The 23,562-nt window shown below is 43.7% G+C and overlaps 2 long non-coding RNA genes across 6 annotated transcripts in view; one reads left to right on the top strand and one right to left on the bottom strand.

Moving 5' to 3' along the window:
• The window catches only part of LOC310661172, an 81,924-nt gene extending 73,354 nt beyond the window's left edge, over positions 1–8,570 (bottom strand). The window contains exon 1 of the long non-coding RNA XR_014503808.1: positions 8,313–8,570. This is a non-coding gene — a long non-coding RNA (uncharacterized lncRNA). The remainder of the gene's footprint in view (positions 1–8,312) is intronic.
• LOC310661115 overlaps positions 1–23,562 on the top strand; it is a 131,969-nt gene that overhangs the window by 31,232 nt on the left and 77,175 nt on the right. The window lies entirely within an intron of this gene.

Genomic DNA, 23,562 nt, shown 5'->3' with positions numbered 1-23,562 from the left:
AGCGCCATCCACCTTGGGCCTACCCATAGAAGGCAAGTGTAGAGAGACCAGGCTGATGTCCACTATTTCCAGGACCTCTACTCACTGTGAGGCTTTTGTGGATGAGCTGAGAGTTTGTTTGAACCCAGAGTGAGAACCCGGAGGCTGAGAGGAAGGGTGTGTCAAAGGAAAATTCACACACACACACACACACACACACACACACACAATTTTGCATCAATGCAACACTTTTGCACGTAACTGTATTTTTGTACTATTTTGTTTAAGTTGTCTGTTGTTGCCCTAGTTTTCCAATATGTTAAGCAGTGTAGAAATTAAACAATCAACCAAGAAGATTAGTATTGGTGGTTCTCTTTTATGGAAGTCCATCCACCCCCATCGTTCTACCCTGACACTGAGGTCCAGCGCCGAGGGCCTTCTGGTGGTTCCCTCACTGCGAGAAGCCAAGTTACAGGGAACCAGGCAGAGGGCCTTCTTGGTAGTGGCACCTGCCCTGTGGAACACCCTCCCACTAGATGTCAAAGGAAAAAACAAACTACCAGACTTTTAGAAGACATCTGAAAGCAGCCCTGTTTAGGGAAGCTTTTAATATCTGAAGGACTACTGTATTGTATTTTAATATTTTGTTGGAAGCCACCCAGAGTGGCTGGGGAAACCCAGCCAGATGGGCAGGGTATTATTATTATTATTATTATTATTATTAATAATAATAATAATAATAATTAATAAATATTTATTGCAATGGTGGGCCATTATGCAGCAGCCATATGGCTGGGAGTTCGCTTCAGATCTCATACAATGCCACATTTTAACACAGCTACATTGATCATCGGTCGTTTCCAGGCCCAGTTCGAAGTTCTCGTGTTGCTGTTTAGAGCCTCAAACACCTGAAAGACCACCATCTCTTTCGGGTACTAAGAAGCTTTGGGTCTGTGCCTATGGCAGCCTGGGAGAGGGCCTTCTCTGTGGCAGCCCCCAAGTTGTGGAACTCCCTTCCCACAGAGATTATGCAGCTTTTTTTGAATGCTGAAGACACGCATCTTTCTCCTGTCATTTGGACCTTTAAGATGCACATTTTTAGGACCCAACTTATTTCTGTAACTTTAAGTTGTTTCAAACTGTTTTAAATATTGTTTTAATTGTTGCAACTTGCATTTGGACCTTAGGGTGAACGAACTAATGAATATAATATAATATAAACTAGTAATAACAACCTTCCCACTCAGTAATCCCTGCTAATCATCCAAGGAGCTCCCGAGTCGCATCTGCAAATCAGAGCTACAATTCCCGGCACCTCTATCAAACTACAGCTCCCAGGATTCTTTGGGGGAAATCATGTGCTTTATGTTACAGAAATGTAAATAAAAAATCCTTTTGTACAGCATAATGTCTTGCACCTTTCCCCCAAAACCCTCTCTGGAAAACAGCTCTGGAATTTTTTTTGAAATGTGCTGCTGATACTGCATCTCATTTGTGGTTGTTTTGCTTGTCACGCCAGGGGTCTCCCCCCACCCACACTTTTGCTCATTCTCCCCCCGCCTTTTCAGTTACGACGGCTTTGCAATCTGACAATGCCGCCACCTACGCAGTTCAGCAGAAATTATAAAAAGAGGATTGTGTCAAAAGACTTGCACTCTTGAACAGCCTCTGCTAAATAGCATATTTTGTATGAATGAAGAAGGTTAGGATTAATTATTAAGAGAAAATGTTGCATCCTTTTGCCCTCATTTGGTTGAAAATTGTCACAAAAACGTATTGCAGGAAAGATTTGATTTTGTGGGAGGAATTTGCGCTTCCCACAAGCTAACCCTGTTCCTTTTTTGGCCTGACAGGGATTTCATTAGGGGAGGGCAAGAGCAAAATACTGAGAGCCCCCTCCCTGTTCTCTTCACCTACAACTCCACTCCTTTCATGTACTCTTTATGACTAAGATAATTTTTGTTCCGGCAAGCCTGTGTTTTTATCTGTTTTTCACTTAACCATTGGTTTTAAGTTTATCCTCTTTTAAACCTTTTTTCGGAGCATTTTAAGCTTTATTTTTTGTAAACTGCCTAGACATTCCATTAGCAATCAAGCTGTATATACATTTTGTTAAATATATGTGGTTTCCTCCCCCTGTTTTAGAACTTCTTCATAGGAAACAAACAAAAGAAGGCACAAAATGGCTGCTTTCCTCCCTCTCGTTGATGCCTCTTGGGTTTTCAGTACCTTTTCTAAAACTATATTTTTTTGTAGTGGTTTATTCACTGTGCATTGCAAGGCTCCACTAAGCAACGGGGGCAAACAACCTTGCCTATTTTCCTTTGTCTGAACTTAGAGACCTTCTTCCCTTTCAGCCCTTTCTGAAATTATTTCCTTCCTCTTGTCTGCTGTTCTGACTGGAGATTCCCCCCCCCCCCCCCTTTGCAGGTCTGCCACTCCATTCTAGGCTTCTCTCCCCCACCCCAATACACACAAGACACCTTCCCTGACTGCTGTTGTCTCTTTGCAGCGATGTTCTCTCTCACCAGCCCCTCTTTATCTCTGCTTATATCTCTGTTTATGTGACAAGGGAAAGGTTGGCGGATGAAGGGAGGAGATGGGAATTCCCAGGTTGATCCGGAGCAAAGAAATCTCTGCCGGTTTCGTTCAGAAAGAAAATAAGCAGCCTTTCCATGCTCCCCGGCCAGTGTCATAAACACGACTCTGCCAAGGCGTGTGGTTTGCGTCCTGCTCTGTCCTGGCCTGTTGCTGGCCTTGCCCTTTCGCCAGCATGTGCTTGCTGCAAACCAACTGGCTGGGACCAAGTAGGGGCAGTTAGGAGCCTGGAAGGGATGGAGAAAATCCCGTCTTCCCCGTGGGCTGGGCCCAAATGCCCCAGACCCCTCAGTCTAGCCATGATAGACTCTCCTTTAAACAGAGGTTGGGTGGCCCTCTGTCAGGGATGCTTTAGTTGTGCCTGGCTGGGGTTTGGACTAGATGACCTAGTTCTGCTGGTATGTCCCACGGAGGACCTTACGGTCTTCAGACAAAAACATCTTGGAGGTCTCGGGCCACAGAGAGGTTAGGCTGGCCTCAACCGGAGCCAGGGCTTTTTCGGCTGTGGCTCCAATCTGGTGGAACGCTCTGTCCCAAGAGACTAGAGCCCTGCGGGACTTGACATCTTTCCGCAGGGCCTGCAAGACAGAGCTGTTCCACCAGGCCTTTGGCCAAGGCACAGCCTGACCCCCTCCTTTGGCAATTCTTCACAGAACTCTAGCCCAATGGTTGCCATTAATCCGATTTGAACTGATTTTATAATGAAATGATTTTAGAATGTTGTGTCATTTTACTGTTGTTAGTCGCTCTGAGCCCGGCTTCGGCTGGGAAGGGCAGGATATAAATAAAAAAATATTTATTTATTATTATTCTATGAGGAGCGCACACAATTCCCAGGCTGAGGGGCTTGTTGGGGGAAGCACTAGCTGGTACTCTATGGAAGCTGCTTGAAGGCCGGTGGGCCTGGGCGGGGGGTGGGGTGGGCAAAGATGGAGGTGCCTGAGTGTACCCCTCACTTGCAGCCAGGCCCACCTGGTCACCCATCTTCAGGGGTGGAGAGGGAGACCCAAACTCCACCCCCATCTCCCCTCTTCCTCCTCCCTGGCCGCCGTGTCTTTGGCATTCAGTGCCGAGTGATTTGTAGAGAAGATTTTAAATAATATTTTTTTTGTTCGTTTGTACCCATTGCATGTGATTTGTGGGTTTGAGCGCTTGAGTCGTGGAGAGGTAAGAGCAGCCTTCACGATACCATATTGGTTTCTCAAGTCAGGCGGAAATGAAAAACAGAGACAAGTACCGGATTCTCTGTTTAGGCAACAAGAGGGAATGAAATAGGTATAGGATTCTTATATTTCAGGGCGATCTGCTTGGCTGATCAGTCGGTTGTCACTGAGGTCTGGCACTTGTGTCAGGCATTTATCATTCTACTTGCGGTCGTGTCTGATTTGGCTTCTTTTCCGCCTTGCATCTCATTGGCCCTCACTCTCATGTGGTTAGTTTGGGGTGACCATTGAAAGGCCAACTAATTTCTAGTTATTTAATTTATTGTTCCTAATCCCTTCCAAGCTATGCACGGGATGTGCACCCTTAACCAACTACAGTTCCCAGGATTCTTGTTGGGGGAGCCATGACAAAACGGTACGATGCTTTAAATGTACGGTGAAGATGTGGCCTTGTCTCTCCTTTGTCTTCGATATCGGGAATATATATATTTTTTACAATGATGGGCAGTAGGTCCCGACGGAGATTATGAAATCGGAGAACTCTGTTTACCAGCAAGTAACCTTCTTTTCTCCTTCATGAAATGCTTTGGAACGAGAACACTAATCAGCGGTATCACCCTCTTAAGACGCGGAGCACTTAATTAAATGAGAATCGAAGCGCTACCCTCATCCGCTGCAATCCAGGGAGCAACATTTTACAGGAGTGTGAACAGAATGCTGAGTAAGAGTTAAATATAGTTCAAAAGCAGGCGCACACAGAGGCAGCTGAGCTTACCAGATTTCTCAGTGAATGCACTCTCAATCCACCTGATGCCAGCATGCCTGCTGCTGATAATAATCCGTGTTATTCATTTGGAAAGAGTGCACTGAGTAGGTCTGCTCTTTGGATTTATTCCTAATAGCTATAAACAGGAAGAAGTACAGAAGTCTTATGGCTCAGAACTAGGATCCATTGCATAGGCACAGCTCGTAGAACAGGATTAAGGGTTCTGACTTTGGCGCAAGGATATAACAGCATATGAGGACAATCTGAGGTTGAACCGAGAGTTAATTGTTCTGAGATCCATTATTGTGCAGCACATAATGACCAGGCCCCGCTTGTGTTGCTGGGATTTTCTTAAAAGATGGGACAGACAGAAGTGTTGGGGGAAAGGTGCAAGACACGTTGCTGTACAAAAGGATTTTTTAAATTTACATTAAAGGTAAAGGTAAAGGTACCCCTGCCCGTACGGGCCAGTCTTGACAGACTCTAGGGTTGTGCGCTCATCTCACTCTATAGGCCATTAGCCAGCGCTGTATGCAGACACTTCCGGGTCACGTGGCCAGCGTGACAAGCTGCATCTGGCGAGCCAGCGCAGCACACGGAACGCCGTTTACCTTCCCGCTGGAAAGCGGTCCCTATTTATCTACTTGCACCCGGGGGTGCTTCCGAACTGCTAGGTTGGCAGGTGCTGGGACCGAATGACGGGAGCGCACCCCGCCGCGGGGATTCGAACCGCCGACCATGCGATCGGCAAGTCTTAGGCACTGAGGTTTTACCCACAGCGCCACCCGCGTCCTTTATTTACATTACATGCATTTAAAGCACACGATTTCCCCCAAAGTGGCGAGCACCCTCTAAATGCCCTTTCTGTTGCTCTCTTTCCAACCCATAACAAAAATACTGTATACAAAAATATCCACAACTTGAGCTGAAGCTTGGGGGCTGGAAGGACTGCCCTGGCCAGTGTTCAAGGAACAATCCAAATCCACCCTTTGATGCAGACACTTCTTCATTCATTTTAAATGACACACACACACACACACACACACACACAGTGGTACCTCGGGTTACAGACACTTCAGGTTACAGACACTTCAGGTTACAGACTCCGCTAACCCAGAAATAGTACCTTGGGTTAAGAACTTTGCTTCAGGATGAGAACAGAAATCGCATGGTGGCGACATGGCGGCAGCGGGAGGCCCCATTAGCTAAAGTGGTACCTCAGGTTAAGAACAGTTTTAGGTTAAGAACGGACCTCCGGAACGAATTAAGTTCTTAACCCGAGGTACCACCGTATGACAATTTGAAGGATAACTACATTAGGTAAATGGATCTAGCTAGGGCAGGGATAGCCAACGTGATGCCTTCTAGGAGTTGTGGGCTCCAACTCCCATCAGCCCCAACCAGCACGGTCAGGGATCATGGGAGCTGTAGTCTATCCAGAACACCTGGAGGGCAACACACTGAGTTGCCCATAAGCTAAGGGAATCATCCACATGCCCAAACAGCCTTTCATATCCTTCCTCTGTTGGGGATGGGGAATTGTGCCTGTAAGCAGCAGAGAAGGTTCCCCCTGTCTAAATCCACCATCTGAAGCTGAGTACCATATTTTTTGCTCTATAAGACTCACTTTTCCCTTCCTTAAAAGTAAGGGGAAATGTGTGTGCGTCTTATGGAGCGAATGCAGGCTGCGCAGCTATCCCAGAAGCCAGAACAGCAAGAGGGATTGCTGCTTTCACTGCGCAGCGATCCCTCTTGCTGTTCTGGCTTCTGAGATTCAGAATATTTTTTTTCTTGTTTTCCTCCTCCAAAAACTAGGTGCGCCTTGTGGTCTGGTGCGTCTTATAGAGCGAAAAATACGGTATGTATTCAGAGTCCTTGCTTGAGTAATTTGATAGTTGCCTACCAGCTTTGTGGGACTTCCCTGCCCCAATTGGTGCTATTCAGTCTCTGAGCAGCTGCAGCACAGGCAACCCCATGTTTCTGCAACGTGTTGGTTTGAATCAGTCCATGGCATTTTCGAGAACAGCTTTGTGAGCACCTGATTTGTGGTGGCGGCGGCGGGGGGGAGGAGAGAAGGGTTATGCTGCAACTAAGCCTACTGAGAAAAGCTTTTAAAGGCTGCTGATCATTGATCAGAAAGATGAAGTTCAATGGTCTTTCTAAAACAGTTTTAACCGTAAGGCAGGAAGGAGACCCTTAAGCAACGTGGGGTAGGCAGAGAGAGCTGGGAAATTAACCTATGCTTCTGATAAGAAAGGTGTTGACGATTTGAGAGAGAGAGAAACCGGGAGTGAAACTAGCTTTAGGATTTATCCTGCAAATGATTGGATAGCAGGAAAGAAAAGAGGGCGAGAGAAGCAGCCGCCGCCTGCTTTTTCTTTAAAGCATGTGGCATCCTTGTGGGAGATTTTCTGGATTCTGGTTAAGCTATTTTTTCCCTCTTTGGAGGAAATAGAAATGGCTTGGCCCTTAGCAACCCAGCTTACTTCCTAGTTTTGCAGGCAGAAATATGTGTGTGCCAGGGGTGGGGGGAAAAGGCATGAGTATGCGGGGTCCTGTCAGGTGGCAGGAAGAGGGATCCTCTCCCAATAAAAGGAATCAAAAGGGGAATAAACTCTGGGATAATCAATTCCCCAGACTTTATTGCCTCTAGCTCTTGGGATTGTACCTTGGAGATCTCTCACTACAGTGAAAGCCAGAGCTGTAAAATGTCTTGCAATTTTTGAAGGCATAGAGGGAGAAATCCTCAGGCGTAAAACAGACCCAAGTTGGGTGTCCAAGTTCAGGAAATTGGGTTGACTTATTATGGTGGCAATCATAAGCATACCTCCTTGGAATCGCCTGTTTATTTGTCTATGGCACTTATACATGCAGAATTAGGTGAGCAGCACAGTTATGAGCCCTACCACCTTTTAACAGCTGTCTTGACACACACAAATTAAATACCGTATTTTCCTGCATATAAGACGACTGGGCGTATAAGACTACCCCCCAACTTTTCCAGTTAAATTATAGAGTTTGGGATATACTCGCCAAGACTTACCCCTCTTCCAACACACACCAAATAATAAAAAAAAAACACCAGTCTCTAGTCTGGCTCAGAAATCCGCTCCACCTCTTAGTGGCCGGCGGCTTCTGGGGCCAATTTTCAAGCGTATTTCTGCTTCATCTAGAGCTTGGTGTCCTCTGATTTAATTTGCTGTCGTTTGATCCTTTGGTGGGGAGTTGCTGCAGGGGCTGCTGCTGTAGCCGGCATATAAGCCAACCCCCAACTTTTGAGAAGATTTTCTTGGGTTAAAAAGTAGTCTTATACGCCAGAAAATACAGTAGGTGTAGTTTTTCACCAGTCCTGGCTGGGAGTCCAATAACATCTGTAGAGTCAGAGGTTAGCCAGCCCTGCTGTAAAAGTTTCAGCTGCTTCGTTTCTGGGTTAAAAACTGTGTGTTAAAAACCATGGCTTAAGTCTGTGTGTTAGAGCTGGAATGAGCCCAAGTGAGACTCAAGCTTCCATGTTCATGTGGCAGATTTTACTTTCACGTTCACAAAATCTGGGAGCAACGGAGCACGAGCCGGGGACCATGGTTTGTAACAAACCCTGGTCAGCTCCAGAACAAGCCAGCTTCAAACATGATGCTGGAGAAACCAGCCAGAGTTTAACCTTGCTCAGACTTGTTGCAGCTCATGCATATAGCGCTAAGTAGCCAGGAACGGTGCAAAAAATAAAAAATAATGGTCTAGCATTCTGTGGCTCAGCAATACTTAGATGAACCCTACAAGGTAGATCAGCATTAATATTTCCATATTACCGTATTTTTCGCTCTATAAGACGCACCAGACCACAAGACGCACCTAGTTTTTGGAGGAGGAAAACAAGAAAAAAAAATATTCTGAATCTCAGAAGCCAGAACAGCAAGAGGGATCGCTGCACAGTGAAAGCAGCAATCCCTCTTGCTGTTCTGGCTTCTGGGATAGCTGTGCAGCCTGCATTCGCTCCATAAGACGCACACACATTTCCCCTTACTTTTTAGGAGGGAAAAAGTGAGTCTTACAGAGCAAAAAATACAGTAATTGTTTGGGAGCGGACTGAGACTGAAACAGTGGCTTGCCTCAGGCTGAATAGTGTGTTCCTTTCTAAAACGGGATTTAATGTGAGAGCATCTCTGCTCACCCTCTTAGCCTCTGGCCTCATTCAAGTGAGCTATAGGCAGGTGGATACACACCTCTGCCTCACCACACTGGCTGCGACTGTACCAGCCAGTCTAACCTTTCCTGGTGGGCCTTTGACCCCGGTGAGCAGGGTCTCTGTAACTGACCTCAAATCTCTGGCAGTTTCGTGTAGGTGCATTCTGGGTAGTTTGCACCCAAACCATTGCCAACACCTTGAATTGGGTCTAGAGGCTTATAAGGAATAGAAGATGCAGGCCTCCTTTTCCTTGACACCTAGGCTGTTAAGGAAGTTCCCGTGGTGTATGCATAATGTGAGCTGAAATCCACATCTATCCTGCATTTGCCCTGTTATTTCTTACGAAACACTGCATCTTGATGCTGTTTCCCATCCAAACCAGCTTTGATTGAAATTGAGAAAATGAATGGCTCGGCTGTGTTTCCAGCTGGTACACAGCCCCAGACATGGGTACCGGATTTGAGCATATGGCAGTCAACAGCCAGGGCTAGGACTGTGTCCTTTGAGATTACTTGATCATCTCCATACATCTTTTAACACCATTGGGATGATTTGGGTTGTGGGAAAGTGATTGAAAAAGGAGGAGAGAGGTGCAAAAGGAAAGGGTTCAGGTTTTCGACAGTCATTTCTTGTTTTGTGTCAACTGGCAAGATATATTGGGGTTGTTATGGTTAGTGTGGGTGTGCTTGGGTGTTACCAGCACAGATATTGCTGATCAAGCTCCATCGCTAAGCAAATTCCACGGATACCTCGATGAGAGAAGCACTTATCTTTGCACAAATGCACCTGTATTTGCTTTTAATAAAACTTGCTAATATTTATGAAGCGCCGTAATGGGGATTTTATTTTCATCCTTAAATCTACTACATTTATTAAAAGCCATCCGGTTATTCTTTTTCTTTTCTTTTTTTAAAAAAGCATTGCTAAGCAAACATATTAACTTCAGTCGGTTGATTTGGGGGTGGGGGGAACAGAGCAAGATGCTATCGCGCAATTTGCTATACCCCAAAATACCTATTGCTCCCTAGACTGTCAGATTACATTCTTATCCTGTTGAAACTAATTGAATTGAAATAAGTGATTAACAGAGCATCTGCACAATTAGGTGGGCATTTTTCTTCCATTTCAATTATATCATACTTGAAGGGAGAGAAAAGAATCTCTTAAGGCGGAAGAAGCTAGGAAATGAGGTATAAATATCCATCAGTACCATTATAGCCTAGTCTCTTACCATTTCCTTTAGAGGACTCTATGTGCAAAGATTTATAACTCAGCAGCGTTGAAAGGATTTACCCAAAGAAATCTTTGTTCTGGTTTTAATGCAGTTTCGAAGCTTGGCAAATAGAGGTGGAGGAAAGTGCCGGAGGTGGCAAATCAGGGATTGAATTAGTGCTTGTGTAACTGCAGTCCTAGTTAACTAGGTATCATCAGTATAAGAACATAAGAGAGTCAGTGTGCTGTTGTGGTTAAGAGTGTCTGGTTGGGACCTGGGAGTTCATATTCCCACTCTGCCATAAAACTCATTTGGTGACCTTGGGCCTGCTAGAATTCCTGCTCCGTGATTGCAGTCATGGAATTGTTGTCTTTCACATGATGGTGTATGTTTTTACTCCACAGAGTGGGAAGTGACGGAGACAGGATGTTTGTCTTACTGTGTTCCTTGAAGTGGGACTATTGTCCTTTGTTCTCTCTCTTTGCTGCCTGATACTAGAGAGAGAGGGAGCCATGTTGCAGTGCTCCGTGTGTGTTTATATGTAAATAAAGTAGATTAGCCAAAATGCTGAGTTGCTGAGGTCTGTTACGCAAGCTGCGAAGACTCTGTAGATCCCTAAGTGTGCCGATGTCTGTTGGCATCGGTCGCTGTAAAGTTCGGGCAGAAGAAAGCTTTTGAAGCTCCCGAACGATCAACCAGGAGGGAGAGAACGTGCCAGTCGGGCATGTGTCTCTGCCAGGGTCCTACTCAAGGGTAGGGCGAGCTCTTGACAGGGCCTAGTCACCGCCTCTCAGCCTAACCTACCTCCAGGGTTGTTAGGAGGGAAGGGACAACCATGTACACCATCTTGAGCTCATTGGAAGAAAGGTGATATATAAATGAAATAAAATAGATAAATAAAAATCATGTGGGATCATACCAAAAACTCATATAGTCCATTTCTCACAGCGGGACATCTGATGCCTGTGGAATGCCTGCAAGCAGGGCATGTGCATAATCACCCTCTCTCACTGTTGTTCACCAGCAACTGGTATTGAGAGGTGTACAGGTGACTCCTCATTTACACGGTTATATTCCAGGCCTCCGCACGCATATGCAAAATTGCGTTAGTGGGGAGCACCCTGGAGAGTCTTCCTGGCTCTGGAGGAGACCCACCCCAGAGACCCTCTGGGGCAGGTTTCTTTGCAATTTGGAGGGGCAGCGAGGCTTTGTTGAGCTGCTCAACCTCCCCGCCGAACAGCTGATGTTCAGGGTAGCACAGCAGCACTAGCTGCTTGCCCACATGTCAGCTGCATCCAGTGTGCTCCCACCATTGGTTTGGCAAGTGGTGCACATATGATGTGAGCTGCAATCTATATCTATCCTGCGTTTTACCGCTGGTTCCAAAACTGCAGTGATTTTTATTTATTTCTTAGAATTCCCAAGGAATGCTGGCACAAGGTTGCTGTTGACTAATAAATTGCTTGTGCCATGAGTTTCCGAGGGTGAAGAATTATACTGCTTTAGGATCATGAAGTAGCTAATAAAAGTCTTAGTTATTGGATACATGCTTGTTACCTTCTGCTAGAATCTATCCGCTAGACTAGATTGCTAAATCTTGGGCTAAAATCAGTGCTTGAATTACAGGAGAGTTAAAGGGGGCCTAGACCATTTTCTTCTGCCCATTTAACTACCGCATTTTTCGCTCTATAAGTCACACCAGACCACAAGATGCACCTAGTTTTTGGAGGAGGAAAACAAGAAAAAAAAATATTATGAATCTCAGAAGCCAGAACAGCTGTTCTGGCTTCTGGGATAGCTGCACAGCCTGCATTCGCTCCATAAGACGCACACACATTTCCCCTTACTTTTTAGGAGGGAAAAAGTGAGTCTTATAGAGCAAAAAATACAGTAATCTTTTTAGAAGGCTATGGAACTGTGGCTATGATTTGGTTGGGAAAAAATAAAGGGATTCCAGGGCTTTCGTTAAGGTCTCTCTTCCTTTCCTCCCATTATTCAAGCTTTTTCTGGAAACCACCCCAAATTGCTGTGGTTGTGTTCTCATTTCGTTTCAGCCTCAGAAAATCAAAAAGTTTCTACTCTTTGCTTAGCCCCCCACTCTTAAGATGGATCTTTGCTCCCACCTCCTAGTAATTCATGGTGCCTTTGTAAAGCTAGAAATTGTATTTTCGTCTATCAAGCCATGTTTATGATTGCTTCAGTAATTGCAGTGTTCCTTATTTTTCCTCAGATTGCGTTATTTGAGTTTGTGCATTCAATTATAGTAAGTTCATTAAAAATGTTCCGTGCCTCAACCCACTCTAATGCTCCTTTAAATAACAGAAGTTGCCACTTTGAAGCAGACCTGAATGAAATTGAAGTCGAAGCCTAAGATTAACAAAATTAATTATTAAGCAACATTACCATAAAATGGGATTTCTGTAAAATATTTTAAAAGCTGTCCATAAATACTGCTGCTGTTACACTGTGTTGGTTTTGAGGGCTCCTTTGAGTTTTGTATCAGTATTAGGGGATAGCTCCTTAGTTATTTTCTTCATCATCTGCTCAATAAGTCTGTGAGTCTTTGTGAGTCAGAAAAATAGTGAAGGCCCACTGTGTGCTGGACTGTGTGTGTGTGTGTATGTGTCTGTCTGTCTATCTATCTATCTATCTATCTATCTATCTATCATCTATCATCTATCTATCTATCTATCTATCTATCTATCTATCTATCTATCTGTATCTATATATAAAATCTCAAATATAACAGAAGGCAAGGGAGGCAAAGTGAGAAAAACATTGCCAGAATCTGTAGAGTTATATAAGCAGTCCATGTGTCTGAAGAGGTATCTAAATGAGATTGATGATTATTAATTCCGGTGTAGAAAGGGCAGTGAGAGCTTCACTGTACAGTGTATTGTGGGTGTTTATCATTTCTTGCTTGCAATGTAAGTCTCTTTGCCATGATAAGGGCTCATAGGATCTTTGTCCATCTATTAGTCCTCTGCCATGTTTTCGGATTCAAGAGGCACTGCATTTTGAAAATTGTTATGTGATTGGGGCATTGTTGAAAATGATGTCATCGTGGCTTTTCAGTGCTTGCAAAAATTCACTGGTACCTTGGTTTACGAACTTAATATTTTCCGGAAGTCCGTTCTTAAACCAAAGCATTCTTAAACCAAGGCTTGCTTTCCCATAGAAAGTAATGGAAAATGGATTAATCCGTTCCAGACGAGGAAAAACAACCCCTAAAACAGCAATTTAACATGAATTTTACTATCTAATGAGAGCGTTGATCCATAAAATGAAGGCAATAATCAATGTACTGTACTATAAAATAAACAAGACAGTATTGTAAATGATAAAAATTAAAATTATTATTTTTTCCTTACGTGCACTGATGATAGTCATTGTTTGGATGTGGGGGCTTTTATTCATTTCTGCAGTCACACAATCAGCCAGTAGCTGAACTGGGTTCCACACAGTCACAAAAACAAGCCACAAAAATGAAGTCACAAGCCACAGTCACAAGTCAGTCCCATAAAACGAAGAACACGTCACAGTCAAAAAATTGAAAAAGCCACACAAACAAAAACACAAAAATAAATAAATAGCAAAAACAAAAGCTTCAAATATCACCTCTGCATTGTGTGGGTGCTCGGGACTCAACAGCCGACAGACTCAACAGGAAGCCTCTGGTTAGCAGCGGGGGACTCAATTTACAAACTGAACACACTCAACAGGAAGCGGAACATGTTCTGCTTCCAAGGCAAAGTTCACAAATCAAAATACCTACTTCCGGGTTTGTAGCATTCTTATTCCAAGTTGTTCATAAACTCAGCTGTTCTTAAACCAAGGTACCACTGTATTGTGTTTATGGGAGACTGAGCCATGTGGCTCTTTTCTCCAGGACACATAAGCCCATGATCATGTGGAAGAAATCTCTGCAGCAACTTTCCCAAATCAGCATCACCCCTCCCAGAAATAGGTGCATTGTTGGCACCTTACAGCTCCTTTTTGACCGTTAAAACTTTTAAGGGATAGAAGTGGCCCAAGAAATTGGGTGGTGATTCTCATCTGCGTAGCCAAAACTGAACAAACACTTAAGAGACCCTGCAAGCTGTTTTAAACATGGAAAGAATCTTGGCATGAGCGCATTCCTTTTAGGAAATTAAATCTGATCATTGGAAGCAAATGTTATGGGTGGTGAGAAAAAACACACCCCTATATAGACATACAGTCGCTGCTAAGGAGAAAACAAGATTAGAGAGGTCCTGGGAGACCTTATTGCATTTTCAAACAGTGTTAGAAACTGAGATATGAAAGCTAGGAGCTAAATGGTGCCTTAAACCTAGGTTATGGGCACAACAATGGAATGTCTCAGCACACTTTTTTCTAACAAGAATACAAAGCTGAAAATGAACGAACCGGCTAAAATCTTACATTCATTTTTCACATGGGCTAATCCTCATCTGAAGACTGCAAAAACAAAGCCATGCTTCCCCTGCCAGCCCCCCAAATATTCTTAAGAAGGTCTCCAGAGGGTGGCTGGAAGTGGGGAGGCAGAAAAAGGTCCTCCTTTGCTTCCACTCTGCAGTTTTAATCTGAAATTTTAGGACTGCGCCCAGAGCGCAGAAACCGCTTCTCACTAATGAAATTCCTTGTCGCAAAACGCGCCTAGAACAATAGGAGTTTTGAGCGCTGTTTTCAGATTCCTAATACATTTGAGAAGCTAACACATTGATAAATTTGTTCTAAATCCTCCTGTTATTCTAAAGCAAATCCGCACATTGCTTGTGCTTGCTGTTCAATGTATTCTAGAATGTCCAAATTAAACACACACACACACATGCCTACCTTTTTTTTATTTAAGGTTTTGGGTAAACAGTATATTAATTTCAATTTATTGCATAAGAATTATACATGCTTATAATCTGTTTCTGGATAATCCCTCTGAAACAGTCGTTCTTTCTTAGAATTAATGGTTCAGTGACCAGGATGATTTCTGAAACTGAAACATGGAAGAAGGTTTACATTACCGCTGTCACAAAATATAATCAAGCCCCTCTCATATTTGTCTTGAGAATTATTAAAGCGTAGCCTGCAAAGTGGCCAGTGTGGAAATGCAATTCTGGTGAGAATCGTCAAAGGATGCAATGAGCGAGAATGAAAATGCTGCAGTGGATCTAATTAGCAAAACTAAAATTGCAATCCAATCCCCAAATAATTGTCATTAGAAATAAAATCGCATTTCAGGCATTTTTTTTGCAATCATGATTAGTACAGTGGCGGGGAAAGAGATTTGCTCTTGTTGTTCCTTTAATTGCAATCATTTAACCCCAGTCAGTAGGATGTGCCAGTTTAGCAAACCATTCTGACATAGGGGGAGAAAAATCTTCCATTCAATTCCAGGGTGTCTTGGACATTGGGGTCAGACCTACTTGTCCCCCAGAATTTCCCTCACCAAGACTTTTGTTTTCCCCTCTGCCTTAAATATAATAGCCCAATTAATTTTAATATTTGCCAGCCTGTGCATCTAAGTCTATCAGAGGAGATGTCATAGAATGAAAATACTAATGGGATATGTGCCAATTTGCAGTTGAAGTAAGGCTGCTTCTAATATAAGCTGGAGAGCTTTTGTATTAACCTCTAACAATGGAGGAAAATCAACCCGTTGCAGCTGATTACTTAAGCTACCTCCAGTTACATTTGCACAACAAATTTGAATTCCAATCATTTTGCATACTATTTCCACCTATGTAATTGTCTGCTGGCCCTTATTATTTATTATGCAAAAGTGAAGGTGCTGGCTTCCCTCCCTCCCTCTCTCCCTCTTTTTGAAGCGTGAAGAATGAAATGATTTTGTATGCAAACAGTTAAAATTCTCCTGTGTATTCCCCATTCTGTATGTGTTGATAAATTCACTTACGATGAGTGACAGTCTGAGGGTTTGGGGGGTCAGATCGGTCACTCTTTCCATGACACTGATGAAAATGATAAACTAAATGCCAGAAGTGTCCCCGGTGCATCATACGATGAAATGTGTAAAATGTCAGTGTCTAGCCAGTGTCTATTAATAACTAAATATGATTGCATGTAATGAGCAGATATTTTCATGTTGATTGAAGTATGATTTCTTTTGATCTTCCAGATGTTGCTGCTTAGAAATTCATACTGCTCTTTGGCTGCTAAATGCATAATGACCTTTTAAAACCTTTTAAACTCTTTCTTTTTCAAAATCCCTATTATTTTCCATGTGGAAGTCAACCTGGTGAGCTTTTTCCCCCATGTAGGTTTGAAGTTTATCCTTTCTTCATTCCACCCTTCTCCTTTTATTGTCTACTGATCATCATTATTCTTTGTGTCCTTTTCTCTTTCTTTATCAACACTGCCCTCAAACTATTGCAGGGGAAACGGACGATGGAGGCAAAGAAAGCATTGGTTAAATTCTGCGTGTTTTGATGACTGATTTATTAGGTGTTGCATTTTGAACCTCCCCAAGATCCATCAAACTGTAGCCCTGAGGAAAGGCCTTCCAATGTCTCTATCCCAGCCTCCTGAACTAAGGTTCATTGGATTCTCAAGTGAAAACCATGGCAGACCTTATCAGCCTAGTAAAAGCCTCAGCGCCTAGGGCTTGCCGATCGAAAGGTTGGCGGTTCGAATCCCTGCGGCGGGGTGCGCTCCCGTTGTTCGGTCCCAGTGCCTGCCAACCTAGCAGTTTGAAAGCACTCCCGGGTGCAAGTAGATAAATAGGGACCGCTTACTAGCGGGAAGGTAACGGCGTTTTTGTGTGCGGCTCTGGCTCGCCAGAGCAGCTTCGTCATGCTGGCCACGTGACCTGGAAGTGTCTCCGGACAGCGCTGGCCCCCGGCCTCTTGAGTGAGATGGGCGCACAACCCTAGAGTCTGTCAAGACTGGCCCGTACGGGCAGGGGTACCTCTACCTTTACCCTTACAGTTTTATAAAGGCCGCCTCCTATTTCTTCAAATGAGCATCCATTCTATTTCTGGGTCCCTAGTCTTGCACGGCAGTAGGGATAAGAGTCATAGGACTCCAAATGGGCTGCTTGCTGCCTTCTCAGCCATGGGCTCCATGTCTGCCTCCAGTGCTGGATTTACGTATAAGCTAAACAAGCTATAGCTTAGGGCCCCACTCTCTTGGAGGCCCCCCCAAAAAATTAAAAGAAAAAAACCACTGGATGTACATTTCCAAAATATAAGATAAAAAACAAACAAACCTACATACAACAACAGTGTTTAGTGTAGGTTCCTATGATTTAAGTAATGGGCCCCGCCTGCTCCGTAAAATATCACTGGTTTGCTCATTTCTATATATAGGGTGCCTGCATTCTGCATGGACTGGTTGCATGGCAACATGTGCAAATGGCTTTAGATACCTTTTTAACTTTAGATACCTATTAGGTCCATAAATTACTGTGTAGCATATATTTAATACAAAAAACAGTGACAATTTGTTGTTGACAAAGGACAACTGGATATATAAAGGGCCCCATTACCTTCAGTAGCTTAGGGCCTCATCCGGCCCTGTCTGCTTCCATTCCTTTGCTCACCTTATATGCCATCCTCTGCCAGCCAGGTGCCTGCGTGATCTTGGGAACCACAACTTCCAACAGACCCAGCAGGCGAGGCTGTGCTGGCAGGGAGTTGATGGGAGTTCTATTCCAAAGCGTTTGGAGGGCACCAGGTTGGCACAGACTGCTGTGATGTAGTATGGATCCTTATGGAGCCAAAATGACACCATCTTTGCACAAGAAAGAAGGTATCAGCCTGTTCAGAGGAAACTCATGGTTAGTAGAAGTACAAAAGAAATCTTTGGGGGAGGGGGAAGGGGAGAACTCAAGACAGCTCAATTGAAGACTGAGCATGCTCAGTGTATTGCAGAGTGATTCTTGGTGGGGAGGCGGGGTTAGAATGAAGGGGAATGGAATGGAATGGAATATATTGGAAAAGGTCATGGCTGGATGGAATCCTGAGCAGGAGAGCTTGACACTGCAATATCTTGTTGCAGGTCCCTCCTGTCCATCTTGCCATTGTTATCATATTAATTTATATCCTGCCTTTTTCCCTGACGGGGACTCAAGGCGGCTTACAGATAAAAGAGAAACAACTAAAAACATAGGTGGGATCATAAAAAATAAATAAATTATTGAATTTGTTAGTCGCCTTGACTTTCAACAGATAGACAAAAAAACATTTTATTCTGTTAAACATTTGCACACACACCCCTGCATAACTGCAATTGCATCAGCAACTATTGCTGTTTATATAGGTGTCCCCTAAAGAATGATTATAAATATTTATAATTTAAAATATAATTATAAATATTATAATTATAAATATTAAAGTTGTGATGTTTTATTGATCAATCTTTAGATGTGTTGAAATTGCACAATAAGATGGTTTATGTGTACACGTACACACACACACACAGACGACCCATTTGGATTCAGGCTTAATGTTATAATTTCTCTTGTTAAATCCCTGGCAGACAGGAAGCATTCAGTGATGTGATCCCACACCTGCAGTAAATAAATATAAGCCACAGGTTTACTTGGTTCATCAGCCACCCTCTCCATTTGTATAATAGCCTTGCCTTCTATGACTTGAGACACACCTGCAATTGCATCAACAATTATTGCTGTTTATTTAGGTGTCCCCTTTTCATTGGCATGAAAAATAAAAACTGAACAATGCAATTGGAATAAATCGATATAACACCATCCTTATCATTATAGGAATGGTAAAATTGTAATGATGAGTCAGGGTCATCTGATTTTGATTTTGGGTGCCCCCTTCTGCTGCTGTTCTGTGGTCAGAGCAATGCCAAAGAGAGGGGTTGGTCTTTGCCCCCCCCCCATCATCTTCTGGCGTATTATTATTACTGGTGCAGTCAGAGGTGTGTGTGTGTCTGTCTGTACATGGCAAGACTGGAAGTCACCTTCACACACAGAAGAAAATAGCAATTTCTGCACATTCTAATTTTCTCTTGATACCCTGACCTTTCTCTAGTCTATGTACTCGGTTCTTTTGGTATACTGAACGAATACAGATTATTACAGCCAAGATCTGTAGCCATTTCTACCCGCTTCTCAAGCTCTCACGTTATTTAAGAGAATAGTTTGCTTGTAAGACCAAAGCAATTGTAAAATCATATAAATTGCAACGCACAGATACCTCCCCGTGCAGAATTTCGTATCATGTCAGCCCTCCCGCCCCCCTGCACACAGTTAGTTGCTCCCCCAATTAAAAATCCCCAAATGTTATAACCTTTCCTCATTCTTACGGGATTTGGGGAGTTTCAGTTCTCTGTACCTTTTACAGCACTAAAAAAAGGTAAAGTACCCATGACCGTTAAGTCCAGTTGCAAACGACTCTGGGGTTGTGGTGCTCATCTTGCTTTACAGGCTGAGGGAGCCGGTGTTTGCCTGCAGACAGTTTTTCTGGGTCATGTGGCCAGCATGACTAAGCCGCTTCTGGCAAACCAGAGCAGCACACAGAAATGCCGTTTACCTTCCCGCTGGAGCGGTACCTATTTATCTACTTACACTTTGATGTGCTCTCGAAAAGCTAGGTTGGCAGGAGCTGGGACCGAGCAACGGGAGCTCACCCCATCACGGGGATTTGAACCGCCGACCTTCTGATCGGCCAGCCCAAGAGGATCAGTGGTTTAGACCACAGTGCCACCCGTGCTACAACATCCTTTTTTAGGTGTAGTGAAATATTCCCAGTGATTTCCATTGAAATACAATAATAGAATCATAGAGTTGGAAGGACACAATCTTGCCAAAATCTTGTGAGATCCTGTGGAGCGGGCAATACCCTGTGCTCTTTCAGCAGGATCTCACTGGAAATCAGTGCTGATGCCAGTGCCACTTCATCAGTGGCAGAGGTGGCATGGCCGGAAGCCAGGGTGGCAAAAAGGGGTACATCGCCCCTGGGTGTAATGACCAGAACTGTGTGGGATATATCCAACCTCACATAACCAAGATGCTTAACTCTAATCAATGCATAAAGGGGAAGAGGGGTTACCAAACTCTTAGTTCTCTCTGTTTCCACCATGTGAATTTATCAGTGAGGACTACTAAGCTGGATGCTCCAAGCTTAGACCACATGGCTTTAGCAAGCCATTTTTGTGTTTCTATACAAATCGTTTAGAAACATTTGCCACTTTTTGGCAAAGTTATACTGCCTTGTCCTTTCTTGGTGCTGTATGGAAAAGCACATGAACCTGACCTTTGAAGAATTTGTAGGTAAACCATTTTTAACTTACCAAACAAGTCTTTTCTATTCAAAGGGGAGTGGGGAACTTTGGAGGAAACTTAGAAGGGGACATTTTAAAGGTATATTTCCATGCTGCATGTTTTGTGATTTTAAATCTCTGCTGGGGCTCTCTCTCACCAAAGAGTACTTGCCCCAAACCTGGATCTAGCCATCCAGGGAATTCTCCATTCTATTTTACCAAATACCAAAAACCAAAGGTACCCCAAACCAATAAACAGCACACAGTATTTCAAGTATGTGCTGCCTACTATTCATGGATCATGACCCAAACAGTTAACGACATGCAGTATGACTTGATCCATTCTTACAGCAAAAATCAATAAATAATGTGAACTAAGATTTATTAAAAACATTTAGGGAGAGGGAAAGTTGTGTTTTCCCATTAGTAAGGGGAGGACAGACAAATATTGTTTCTATTACATTCTAATGAGGTTTATTTCCCTGCCTTCTGCCAATATGGCTGTGGGGAAATTTAATAATTGTTAGAGAGTTACAGGAAACAATCCATGCTTAATTTGTTTCCACAAATGAAATCCTTGCGGTCACAATTATGTGTTGGACAATATTGTGTTTTCCTTTCTTCTCTTCGTGTTCTGTTTCTTGCCCATAAATGCAAGGTATATTTAGATCTGAGGGCTAGCGAAAAAATTGGAATCAATCTTTTTAAAGGGCACAACTTACCTTTCTTTCTTTCTTTCTTTCTTTCTTTCTTTCTTTTTAGTTCTGTGGCTCTCCTATTGAATCAAGATTGATTTTAAGAACAAAACCTTCAGAGGAAGTTTTAAAATACATATTTTTCATTTGACAAAAAGGAGCAAAGCAGTTCAGGTTGTGAGTATGTGCAAACCTGAGTTTGATCACCCTTGGTGCGTCTCCCCTGGGAGATGCTGATGGTTCAGTAGATAGTGCTACTTGCTGTTGAGAGAGTGCTAAATGTAGGGTTCAGAAACTGGGAGAGAAGTCTATTAGTGTTAGAAGTGTTCCTACAATAGTACTACGTTGTGCTTTGCTGCCTATGTTACACAGAGCTCCAGCTTGGAGAAGTTGGGCTTCAACACCACTCCTAACACAGGAACATAGGAAGCTGTTATGAGGGCCCTCACAGGGTCCTTGAGGAGTCCTGCCTCCTTCCCAAAGGCTAGTGAGCACATTCCCAACTTTGAGAAGGAGGTGGGAGGGCTCTGGAGGTTGCCAGGGCCTTGTGCCTCCTCCTCAAAGCTCATAGCGTCACTTAGCCTGCTTTGGGAAGGCAGCGTGAAGGCTGGTAGTGTGTGTGTGTGTGTGTGTGTGTGTGTGTGTGTGTGTGTCAAATTTTGGCCTCTGAAATATACTCTGAGTCAAGAGTGGATTTCATGCTCTTTATTCAGCTCATAGCGGTGAGGAGGAATGGAAGTTCCCCCAGAATGTCTGCTTTATATACATTATTTACACAATGGGCCCCACGTGATTGGCTAATTCCAGGATTCACCTGTAGGCCAATCAGGTTGCGGATTCACTTCCACCTGGAGCTGGATTGGGTGGCTCCTGTGGATCAATCAGACTGCTGCATTCTGGACCCTATTGTTCTAGGACCAATCAGACTGCTAGATTCTGAATCCTATTGTTCTTGGACCAATCAGACTGCTGCATTCTGAATCCTATTGTTCTAGGACCAATCAGACTGCTGCATTCTGAATCCTATTCAGCTCAGTACATAACAGCCTCCCTGCTCACCCCCTGTGCAACAAGGCTGTGTGTGGACCACGCTTTCCATGCTGAAGTACTCTTGCAGCCTCCTTGGGATGAAAAGTTGGACCGCCCTGGTCTACACTGACTGAGGGTGACTCTCCAATGTGTTAGGCAGGAGTCTTCCTCAGCCCTTCCTCAGCAAAGGTTTCCTGCCCATGGTTTAAGAGATAAACCGAAGGTCTAATGGATTTGGGAGAGGGTTTGAAGGAAGAGCGAAACAGACAGTTTTGTTAGGGTTCTAGGAGGGTGTTCCAGGACATCAAGGGGAAAATGATGAAGATGTTTAAGGGAGCAGGAAACATGAATTCAGGGGGTGATAGAGTTGTGAGGGGAGTTAAAATCCTAAACTCCGCTCCAGAGGTCTGAATTATACTTGAATGTATTTTGAACCCAAACCAGGATGTGATTCATACACGTGGGCACCCTTCAGAACACATATACATTATGTGCTTGGATATCTGAAGTACAAAATGTCATCTAAAGAACATCACCGCCGAGTCTTAATTTATGAGCACCATTAATACATTTCAAGAATTCACCCAGATATAACACAAACGCCAATTTTAAGAGCACCAACCGGACCCAGGGGAGAGGGGTGGGGAATGTTCACAAGACGTTTTCTCCAACCCTTCCTTTTTCCCCAGTTCCATGTTCTGCATGACAAAACTTGGGCCACGGGGGAATCTGAAAGGCTCTTAATTAGGCAGAATTCACAAGGCTAGCAAAAAAAAGTGTGGGTGAAGGTTAGACATGAAGATGAGGATCTTGTTTTGAGTGAGTCCAAGATTGGGGGGCGGGGCGGGGGGGGCGGGGAGTGAACAAAACAGGAGAAGGCAGAATGGAGACTGGCTCATTTAGACTGTCTAGGTGCAAGTCCCCTTGGGCAGATGTACCCACTCCAGGACAGAATGCATCATTAGAAATTGTCTGTTCCAATTGCACTGTTTGCCATATTTTTTATATAATACTAGGTATCAGTCTGCAGTGAGCTTTTTGCTTTGGACTGAAATCATTTTCTCAATAAGCATTTTTCAGAGGCAAAAGATATGCAACCGATCTAGATTACGTGTGGACTAGGTGGAGAAAACAAGTGCTTTGTCTACAGGGATTGTAGAAGAGGATGGATATTCGCAGCCTTGGTTTCAACTGGCCTTCTGCTTTGCTCTTGATTGTGGAGGAACGGGAGGGGGAGATTATGGGACTGAAGCACACATTTAGCTTCGCTTCAGTTCAGTTCAGTTCAAGCACAAGTTCAGGATAGCTAGCTATGCAGATCACAGCAAAAGCGCCAAAGGAATAGAATAAAGGGAGTTAAAACAAGTACTGGTTCAGTGTTTTCTCTCTCCCGATCAGAAGTAACAGCTTTAGTATAGAGCAACTGTGATGGAAACTCTCTGTTTGGGTTTTTCCTTTTCCTTTTTTCCCTTTTTGCAGGTGAAAGTTAGGCTCTGATCATGATGCACATCAGTGCTTAAGAGAGCACAGAGGCCTGTGCTATTATAGGATGGAATGCTGTTAGATAATTCGCTGTCCCTGTACTGTGGTCTCAGGTGGCTGAGCAGTTGCAGAGTACATGCGGAAAGGCTTCTATGAAACATAAAAGATGCATGCTGAATACGAGCACTGTGCCTTCTGCTTAGGTCACAAAT

Source organism: Podarcis tiliguerta (genome assembly GCF_965153285.1).
Source record: "Podarcis tiliguerta genome assembly, chromosome: 12".
NCBI lineage: Eukaryota > Metazoa > Chordata > Lepidosauria > Squamata > Lacertidae > Podarcis > Podarcis tiliguerta.
Note: the sequence above shows the minus strand (reverse complement) of the source record. Positions and strands in the feature narration are given on the sequence as shown.